The sequence below is a fragment of the Mirounga leonina genome, unplaced genomic scaffold (genome assembly GCF_011800145.1).
Source record: "Mirounga leonina isolate KUSES-001 unplaced genomic scaffold, KU_Mleo_1.0 Mir_165, whole genome shotgun sequence".
Classification (NCBI taxonomy): domain Eukaryota; kingdom Metazoa; phylum Chordata; class Mammalia; order Carnivora; family Phocidae; genus Mirounga; species Mirounga leonina.
In genome coordinates, this window is record NW_023270415.1 from 24,392,677 (window position 1) to 24,403,463 (window position 10,787).

Consider the following 10,787-nt stretch of genomic DNA (forward strand, 5'->3'; position numbering starts at 1 on the left):
TATTTTTTGATTTCCTCTTTGATTTCTTCATTGACCCATTGGTGGTTTAGTAACATGTTATTTAGTATCCACGTGCTGTGTTTCTTCTAGTTTTTTTTTTCTTATAATTGATTTCCAGTTTTATACTGTTGTGGTTAGAAAAGGTACTTGATTTCAATATTCTCAAATTTATTGAGACTCGTTTTGTGGCCTAACATGTAATTTATCTTGGAGAAGGTTCCATGTACACTTGAAAAGAATGTATATTCTGCTGTTTTAAAGGGTGGAATGTTCTCTATATATCTGTTAAGTCCACTGGTCTAATGTGCCATTTAAAGCCACCCTTTCTTTATTGATTTTCTGTCTGGATGATCTATCCATTGATGTAAGTGGGGTCTTAAAGTCTGTTACTATTACTGTGTTACTGGCAATTTCTCCCTTTATGTATGTTAATACTTGCTTTATATATTTAGGTGCATCTTTGTTGGGTACATGGATATTATATCCTCTTGTTGGATTGATCCCTTTATCATTATGTGATGACCTTTCTTATCTCTTGTTACAGTATTTATTTTAAATTCTGTTTAATCTAATATGAGTATTACTAACCCAGCATTTTTTTTCTTTTACACTTTTATTTGCATGGAATATCTTTTCCCATCCCTTCACATTCAGTCTGTAAATGTCTTTAGGTCTGGAGTGATTCTCTTGCAGGCAGCTTATAAATGGGTCTTGTTTTTTTTTCATTTATTGTACTTTATTTTCATATGTCCAGCCATTCTGCATGAATGGACGAACTTCTCTAATATCAACTTTTGATGGTGGACAAATTTTCTTTTTCCTTTTTTTAAAGATTTATTGAGGTATAATTGATATTTTAAAATTGTGTGTATTTATTATGTACATCTGGAAGAGTTTGCACATAACACATATCCATGATACCATAACTATGGCCAAAGCAATAAACCTATCAATCACCTAAAAGAATTTCCTTGTGTTCTTTTGTTTTTGTTTGTATTTTCTTTGTAAGAACACTTAACATGATATTTATCCTCTGACATATTTTAAAGTCCACAATATCACATTGTTAACTATAGGTGCTTTGTTGTACAATAAGATCTCTAGAAATAAATGGGTCTTGTTTTCTGTTTTTTTTAAAGATTTTTTTTTTATTAATTCATTTGAGATACAGAGAGAGAGCATGAGCAGGGGGAGAGGCAGAGGGAGAGGGAGAAGCAGGCTCTCCACTGAGCCAGGAGCCTGACATGGGGCTTGATCCCAGGACCCTGGGATCATGACCTGAGCCGAAGGCAGATGCTTAACCATCTGAGCCACCCAGGTGCCCCGATGGGTCTTGTTTTTTTATCCAGTCTTTCACTCTGTCTTTTGATTAGAGAATTTAGTCCATTTGCATTTAAAGTAATTATTAATAAGTATATACTTATTGCCATATTTTTATTTATTTTCTGGTTGTCTTTGAAGTTCTTTTCTTCCTTTCTTTTTCTTTTCTTCTTCTCTTGCTCTCTTCCCTTGTTATTTAATGGCTTTCTTTAGTGTTATGCTTGGATTTCTTTCTCTTTATTTTTTGTGTATTGACATAGTTTTTGGTTTGTGGTTACTATGGGGTTATATATAACATCCTATGAGTATAGTAGTTTATATTGAGTTGATTGTTGTTTGAACACATTATAAAAGCTTTAAAGTTTTACTTCCTCATCCAGTTTTTTGCATATGATGTCATATTTTAACCCTGCTGAGCAGGGAACCTGATGTGGGGCTTGATCCCAGGATACTGGGATCATGATCTGAGCTGAAGGCAGACACTTAATTACTGAGCCAACCAGGTGCCCCCATCCTCATTTTTTATTATTCTTTTTTTCTTTTTGCTGTTTTGCTTGGTAGTTTTCCATTACCCTGTCTTCCAGATTGCTGATCTGTTCTTCTGTATACTCTAATATGCTGTTGATTTCCTCTGCTATATTTTTCATATCAGTTATTGTATTCATCAGTCTGATTGGTTATTTTTTGTATTTTCTCTTTCTTTGTTGAAGTTCTGAGTTCACCCACTCTTCTCTCAAGTTTGGTGAATATTTTGATCATTACCTTGCTTATAAGAATATTGCTTATATAAGAATATTGCTTATCTCTGTTTTGTTTAGCTTTTTTTCTGTGATTTTGTCTTGTACTTTCATTTAGGACATACTCATTTGTCTCCTCATTTCATCTTACATTTTGTGTTTGTTTCTATGTATTAGGCAGGTCAGCTACGTCTCATGGTCTTGAAAGTAGTGGCATCGTGTAGAAGTCCTGTAGTGCCCCTGGTAATGCAAACCCCTTGGTCATTAGAACTAGATGCTCCAATAGTGTCCCCTGTGTGTGTGTTGCATATATGTTCTCATTGTGGGTGAGCTGTGATTACTGTGGATACACTGGTGTGCAAGACTTGCTTCCTGTGTGGCTGGCTGTGAGGCCCAGTTGCAGCTACTGTGGGCATGCTGGTGGGCAGGGTTTGCTTTTCATGCTGCTGACTTAGGGGCCTGCCTATACCTGCCTTGGGATCATTAGTGGGTGGGGCCAGCTCTCAGCTAGTCTGTTTGCAATTAGCCTCTGTGATTGCTATGGTTGTACTGGTGGGCAGGGTTTGCTCCCTTCCTTCCCCAGGGCAGGAGTCACTTTGTTTTTTGTTTGTTTGTTTTTAAGATTTTATTCATTTATTTGACAGAGAGAGAGGGAGAGTACAAGCAGGGGGAGAAGCAGGCAGAGGGAGAGGGAGAAGCAGGCTCCCCAAGGAGCAGGGAGCCAGATGTGGGGCTCGATCCCAGGACCCTGGGATATAATACCCAAGCCGAAGGCAGTTGCTTAACCAACTGAGCCACCCAGGTGCCCCTCAGGAGTCACTTTGGACGGGATCTTGTCCTGGCTGCTGCTGCCCACTGGATATGGTGGTGTGGGATCTGCTTTGGAGGGGCATGGGTGTGGTGGTGGGTGGATTGGATGGGATGCATCTGTAGGGGAATGTCAAGGTGGGGCTGGAGTCCTAGTAAGGTAGATGAAGAATGTTAGAACTGGCTCCCCAAAGCCTCCACCCATCTAAGCTGGGAGAGGGGGGAAAAAAAAAAGTGCTGGCCAGCTCTTTTGTTCCCAGAGAAATGTGCAGATTCCTGCTTCTCTGGCACACATGCAAAATTAATAAATAATCACCTTTTCCAACCGTTTTGTGCTGTGTCTCTGGCCAATTTATTTAGGGTGCTGGTTCTTAAGGACAGAGACTTAGTTTCCTGAGCCCTAGTGGACTTTTCTTTTTCTTTCTTTCTTTCTATCTTCCTTTCTTTCTCTTTCTTTCTTTCTTTCTTTCTTTCTTTCTTTCTTTCTTTCTTTCTTTCTTTCTTTCTTTCTTTCTTTCTTTCTTTTTTAGATTTTATTTATTTATATGAAAGGGAGAGAGAGAACAAGCAGGGGGAGAAGCAGGCTCTCTGCTGAGCAGGGAGCCCAGTGAGGGGCTCTATCCCAGGACCCTGGGATCATGACCTGAGCCAAAGGAAGACACTTAACCGACTAAGCCACCCAGGCACCCCCTCTAGTGGACTTTTCAAAGCTAGGCATTATGTGGACTTCCTTCCCAGTGTGGGTTCTTAGGGCCAGGGGGCCTGGCGTCGGGGTCTGATCTCCTCTCGCCTCTGTGCTTGTGATGTCCTTCCCATTTGTGGTTAGTCATGCTGGGGGTTTGGCTCCTGATCTCATCTCTGCCCTTCTTACCCTTTTTGATGTGGGCTTCTCTCAAAGACTAGCTGTGGAAGATCTTCTCCTACAGTCTCAGATCATTTTCAGAGTAGGTTACAATACATATAGTTGTTTCCTCAATGTGTCATGGGAGGAAGTGAGCTCAGGACCCTCCTACTCTGCCATCTTCCTCTGAGATCTCTCCCGTGGTAAGCTTTTGAATGTTCTTTTGAAGAACTATGCTCTCTTTAATCCCTAGTTCATACGATATTCCTATTGTCCAAAACACTCTCTACTCCCCTTTGCCTCTCTTTGTCCTTTCTCAGTTTTCACGTCTTGGCTTTAACTTCACTACCTGTGGGAACCCTGAAGCTCAGTTTGGGTTGTTACATCACAATTCCCTCTTAAACAATCTTTCCTTGTTGAACAACTAGACAATAAGCTCTTTGAGAAAGAGGAGACACATCTAGGGTGTTTCTTGCAATGAGGTGCTCAATAAATTGTTGTTGCAAGACTGACCAACTAAATGAATATGTCCAAATCCCTCCTTGACCCTTGATCTTAGACTTCACAGCCTCCGGAACTGTGGAAATAAATTTCAGTTGTTTATAAGCTTCCAAGTCAATGGTATTCTGTTATAGCAGCATGAACGAACTAAGAGTGTCTAAAAGATGATATCATCTAAACACTACCAATATCTAAGTTCCTGACAATGAGATGTGTGTGTAAGTTAAGACAGAGCAATATTTTTATGTATCTTCTCAACATTTTCTAACAAATGAGGAAACTGAGGCTTATGGAGTTTTAGAACCCCCTGCCCCGCCAAAAATCTGCATCTTCTGATTTCCAGTGCCACCCTTACAACGTTTGTCTTAACTCTTGTGGTTGGCAAGTTTTACCTAAACACATTTCTTCACTACTTTTTTAGAAATTATAATAAGACTCTGGTTGGGTCATCGGATTCTTGAAATAAAATTAATTACCCATTCCAAATGGATCCTATTTAAATTAAGTGCTCTTTCAAATGGTACCAAAGCCACAAGATTTTGGCTGACATATGGACCAGTTATCAGCCAGCAGTGCCCAAGATCTTTCTATAGTTTTTATAAATGACTTTTCCCATTGATTCTTCCCTTAGGTTGTGGCTCTCATTAGATTGCGTGTGGTCACTGCTGCTGACATAAGGCAACTATTCAGTTGGGAGAGGAGACTTTGAAGACTAGAAGATTCCCAACTATTCCGCTCTATTTAAAATTTTCTTTCAAATGATTTTAGATAGTTTATATGATTTCCCTGTGCTTTACAAGGGAGATCTTATTTTTATCCATCAAAAGTACTGGATGGATCAGTGACCTAAATATAAGAGTTAAAATGATAAAACTCTTAGGAAAAATATAGGGGTAAGTCTTTATGACCCTGGACTTGACAGTGGAATCTTAAACACCAAAGCATAAACAACAAAATAAAAAAAAATAGATTAATTTGACCCTCATTGAAATTAATAAAAACTTGTATGCATCGAAAGACACTGTCAAGAAAGAGAAATGACAACTTACGGAGTGTGAAAATATTCACAAATCATATATATATGATAAAGGTTTAATATCAAAAGTATATAAAGACCTTCTAAAAGTAAACAACAAAAAGACAATCCAATTAAAAAGTGGGCAAAAGACTTGAATAGGCAGACATTTCTCCAAAGAAGATATACAAATTGCCAATAAGTACTAGAGAAGATGTTCAGCATCACTAATTATTAGAGAAATGCAAATCAAAAACCACAATAAGATGCCACTTAACACCTACTAGAATGGCTATTTTAAGAAAAGGAAAATAACAAGAGTTGACAAGGATGTACATTAGAACCCTGGTACATTGTTGATGGGAAAAAATGGTGTGGACAGTTTGGCCATTCCTCACAAAGCTAAATATAAATTACTATATGACCCAGCAATTTTACTCTGAGGTATATACCCCAAAGAATTGAAAATAAGGACTCAAACTGATACTTAAATACTAAGTATTGCGGCATTATTCATGATAGCCCAAAGATGGAAGCAACTCAAGTGTTCAACAGATGAGTGGAGAAACAAAATGTGGTATATACATACAATGAAATATTTTTCAACCATAAACAGGAATGAAATTCTTTTTTTTTTTAAGATTTTATTTATTTATTTAATTATCAGAAACAGAGAGACAGCAAGAGAGGGAACACAAACAGGGGGAGTGGGAGAGGGAGAAGCAGGCTTCCTGCCAAGCAGGGAGCCCAATGCGGGGCTCGATCCCAGGACCCTGGGTTCATGACTTGAGATGAAGGCAGTTGCTTAACCAACTGAGCCACCCAGGTGCCCCAGGAATGAAATTCTAATACATGCTACAACACGGATGAACCTTGACAATATTATGCTGAGTGAAATAAGCCAGACACAAAAGGACAAATATTATATGATTGCACTTATTTGAGGTACCTGGAGTGGTCAAATTCATAGAGACAGAAGGTAGAACACAGGTTACCTTCCAGAGGCTAGGGCAGGTGGGCAGGGAGAGTTATTGTTTAATGGCTATTGTTTAAGAGTTAAGAGTTGCTGTTTGGGGTGATGAAAATGTTTGGGAATAGATAGTGGTGATGGTTGCCCAACATTGTGAATGTAATTAATGCCACTGAGCTGTACACTTAAAAATGGCTAAAATGGCAAATTTTATGTTATATACATAGTACCGTAATAAAAAAAGTACAAAAGAAAGTACTAGATTAATTGGAAGGCAATCCCCTCTGCCACTCTCTTTGCCAACCCCTAATATAATTCATTCTTAATTCCTTTTTAGGTTTTGAGTCCTGCTTTTTTTTTAAAAGTCCTAATTACTGTTTGATCTAGGAATTCTTCTCTTCAGAGGCATATACAGAGTGCTCGGCATGCCAAGCATGTTTTACATGCTGTCTCTGAGTCTGTAAGCAGAATGATCATTTCTCTCTGTTATGTAGACTTTCTAAGAGTATGAATGTGTCAAGGGTCGTCAAGGGTCACAGAATTTTAGGGCAGTCATTGAATGCTTTCCCTCTCCCACCTCAACATCTTAACAGAAATGGAAGTTTAAAGAAGATACAGAAAAATGGGTAGTGCAAGTTTATGTATTATTGTTCAGGTAAAATATTACTTGTGCATTTTCAACTTTGCTAATATTTCCAAACTGTTCTCCAAAATAGCTGTATCATTTTATACTCCCACTGGCAAGATATGAGCTTTTCTGTTCCACATCTTTGCCAATATTTGATTTTGACAGAGCATCTTCTGGGGTAACAGTAGAGTGACGGAGAGGATTGGATTTTTGTGTGTATTGTGTTGTTTATTTTTTTGAAATTACTTTCAAATTGAAGTATAACCTACACACAAAAAGTACTCATATCACACATATACATTGTGGTAAATAATCACACAGTGAGTATGCCCACATTACCATCACTCAAACGAACTACACTTTTTGCCAATTTTATGGAGAACAAATAGTATCTCATTGTGGTTTTGTTTCCCTAATTCCTTTTTTATTTTTTTTATTTTTATTGTTTTTTGTTTTTTGTTTTTTCCTACTATGTTGTTTAGGATTTTTATTTATTTATTTATTTATTTATTTATTTGTTTATTTATTTATTTATTTATTTAAAGATTTTATTTATTTGACAGAGAGAGATAGCGAGAGCAGGAACACAAGCAGGGGGAGTGGAGAGGGAGAAGCAGGCTTCCTGCCGAGCAGGGAGCCTGATGTGGGACTCGATCCTGGGACTCCGGGATCATGACCTGAGCCGAAGGCAGACGCTTAACGACTGAGCCACCCAGGCGCCCGAATTCCTTTTTTTTTTTTTAAAGATTTTATTTATTTTGGTGTGTGAGAGAGAGAGCACTTGTGCATGGGTAAGGAGGATGGGCAGAGGGAGAAGCAGGCTTCCCGCTGAGTAGGGAGCCTGTCGTGGGACTCAATCCCAGGACCCTGGGATCATGACCTGAGCCAAAGGCAGATGCTTAACTGACTGAGCCACCCAGGTGCCCTGTTTCCCTAATTTCTAATGAGGTTGAACATCTAAGCATCTAATTTTCCATTCACATTTGGTTTTTTGTGAATTAATAACAGTGGCTAACAATTCTTGAACGTTTCTTGTGGACCAGATATTCTCCTTGGTGCTTTACTTGTATCAGCTAGCACTTACTCCTCATAGCGGTCCTATATGGTATGTTATCTCCACTTCACGGATGAGTAAACAGAGGTAGTCCCATGGTTAGTCACTTCCAATAGTCACATGATAGTCAGCAGTGAAGCCAGGATTTGCATCTGGACAGTTTGGCTCAGCATTTATGCTCCAGTCACTATGGTGTTAAGGCACAACTGCCTGTATTTATTATCTTATCAGTTATCTATTATAACACATAAATCCTATACTAGCAGCTTGAAAGAGCAAAAATTTATTATCTCATAATTTCTGAGTGTTAGAAAATCTGGGAGTGGCTTAGCTGTATTATTCTGTATGAGGATCTTTCAAAACATCTCAAGATGTCAGCTGGGACTGTGGTCATCTGAAGACTTGACTGGGGCTGGAGCACCTGCTCCCAGTATAGGTCACTCATATGGTTATTCACTGGAGTCTTCAATTCCTTGCCACGAGACCTCAGTTCCTTGCCATTTGGACCATTCCATAGGGCTGCTTGAGTGTCCTTATGACATGGCAGTTAGTGTTTTCCAGAGCAATTAATCCAAGATTGAGCAAAGATGAAGTCATGATGCCTTCTATGACTTGGTCTTAAAAGTCACCTACATACTATCATTTCCACCTTACTCTGTTTTTTGGACATGAGTTACCCAACCCAGCTCACTCTCAAGGAGAGGGGAATTAACTCTACCTTTTGAAGGGAGTGTGGACAGAGTTTGTGACATATTTTAAACCGCCACATTTATACTGCCTATATTCCTGTTATTTTGTTTGTTTTTACTTTGTCTTTTGTTTTTTTAAATTTAAGTTTTTAAGTCCAATTAGTTAACATACAGTGTTATATTAATTGCAGGTAGAGAGTATAGTAATTCAACAGTTCCATACATTACCCTGTGCTCATTTCAACAAGTGTACTTCATAATCCCCATCACCTATTTAACCCATCCTGCTCCTCCTCCCCTCTGGTAGCTATCAGATTGTTCTCTCTAATTAAGAGTCTGTTTCTTGCTGTCTCTCTCTCTCTCTCTTATTTTTCCCCCTTTGTTTTGTTTCTTAAATCCACATATGAGTGAAATCATATGGTATTTGTGTTTCTCTGACTTATTTCGCTTAGCTTGTATGATTTTTTTTTTATATTCAAGATATGCATTCTTTTTTGGATATATGCATTACAAATATTTTCTCCCAGTCTGTGGTGATCTTGTAGGGATTATGATTGGAATTGCAATGAATTTACAGATTACTTTGAAGGAAACTGACATTCTTATGATATTGAGTCTTTCTATTCATGAAAACAGTATATCTGTTAGGTCTTATAATTTTTAATAATTTTCTTCATAAAGGCCCTATACATCTTTTGTAAAATTTATTCATAATTATTCTTAAATTTTATATTTTCTATTTTGTTGTTATAGCATAAGAATGTAACAGATTTTTGAACATTAAGTATATAGCCACTTTTGTTGAGCTCTCATAAAAATTTTGGCTTATTAAATTTTGGATTTTTTAGATAGTCAATAAAACTGGTTAAGTACTAGAAGTTTAGTTTCTTTCTAATTCTTGTGACTTTACTTTTTCTTGTCTTACTCTGTTGTGTAGGACCTCCAATATAATAATGTACATATGCTTAAGAGAAATCCCTCTCTTAATGTACTTACTAAAGAGAAATTCTTGTATGTGTGCCTGAGGATCCATGTACAAAAATTTTACAGTAGCCTTTATTTCTAGCCAATAACAAAACCAAACCAACCAAGCAAAAAACTAAAATAAAATGAAAGTCAAAGAAGAAAAAATCCAGAAATGGCAACAATTTCCATTAACAAGAGAATGAATGGATAAACTGTGATATAGTCATTCAATGAAGAATTAGACAGCAGTGAAAATGAATGACTAGGATGACATGTACCAACATTAAGTCCAGAATATACAACAGAGAAAAATGCAGGCTGCTGACAAATACATACAGTATGGTAATAGTGTGTTAAATATATAAAATATTATACATTGTATAGTACATATACAGGAATTAGAAGGATGGGGAAGTGGGTGGGGGGACAGGGTAGTTGGGTTTGGGCATTAAGGAGGGCACGTGATGTGATGAGTACTAGGTGTTATACACAACTAATTAATTATTGAACTCTACATCTGGAACTAATGAGGTACTATATGTTTGGCTAATTGTTGAATTTAAATAAAAATACATGAAATAATATTATACATTGTATACTACATATACAGGAATTAGAAGGGTAAGCACCAATTAAAAATGGTGTGTACTGGGGAAGGGAATGTTACTGGGGGCTTTGGCTTTATTTGTGTTGTATTTCTTGGGGATGGTGGTACATGAGTCTTGGTCGTATTATTCTTATCCTTTTTCTAAGACATCACATGAGGAAAAGGAAAAAAGAGCTTCATAAATTACAAAGTATTATGCAGACATAAGTTGTGATCAGAGTGCAAAGATGAATCATATGGGCTCTGCAGTGAGCCTATTTGGGTTTAAATTCTGGTGCTTCCCCACCTATTATATAACTTTCGCCAAGTTCTGTATCTTCTCCATGCCTTGGTTTCATCTATAAAATGAAAATTCATAATATTACCTATCTTATAGGACAATTGAGATGATAAACAGGCAAAATGCATATGAATCCCTTAGCCTAGTTTTAGCACTGAATAATAGTAGCTATTAAAACAACATCCAGCTGAGACAGACATGCATTTCTGTGACATTTAAAGCAAGAGGCCACATTCTGCCATGCTCTGGTGAGGAGGAATGTTTGCAGAGTTGAATGCCAACCCCTGAATTTTATTGGTGAGTGAAAGGTGAAAATGTTCACATGGTATATGGGATATACTTCAGACTGTATAGGAGAATTCAAGTCTATCT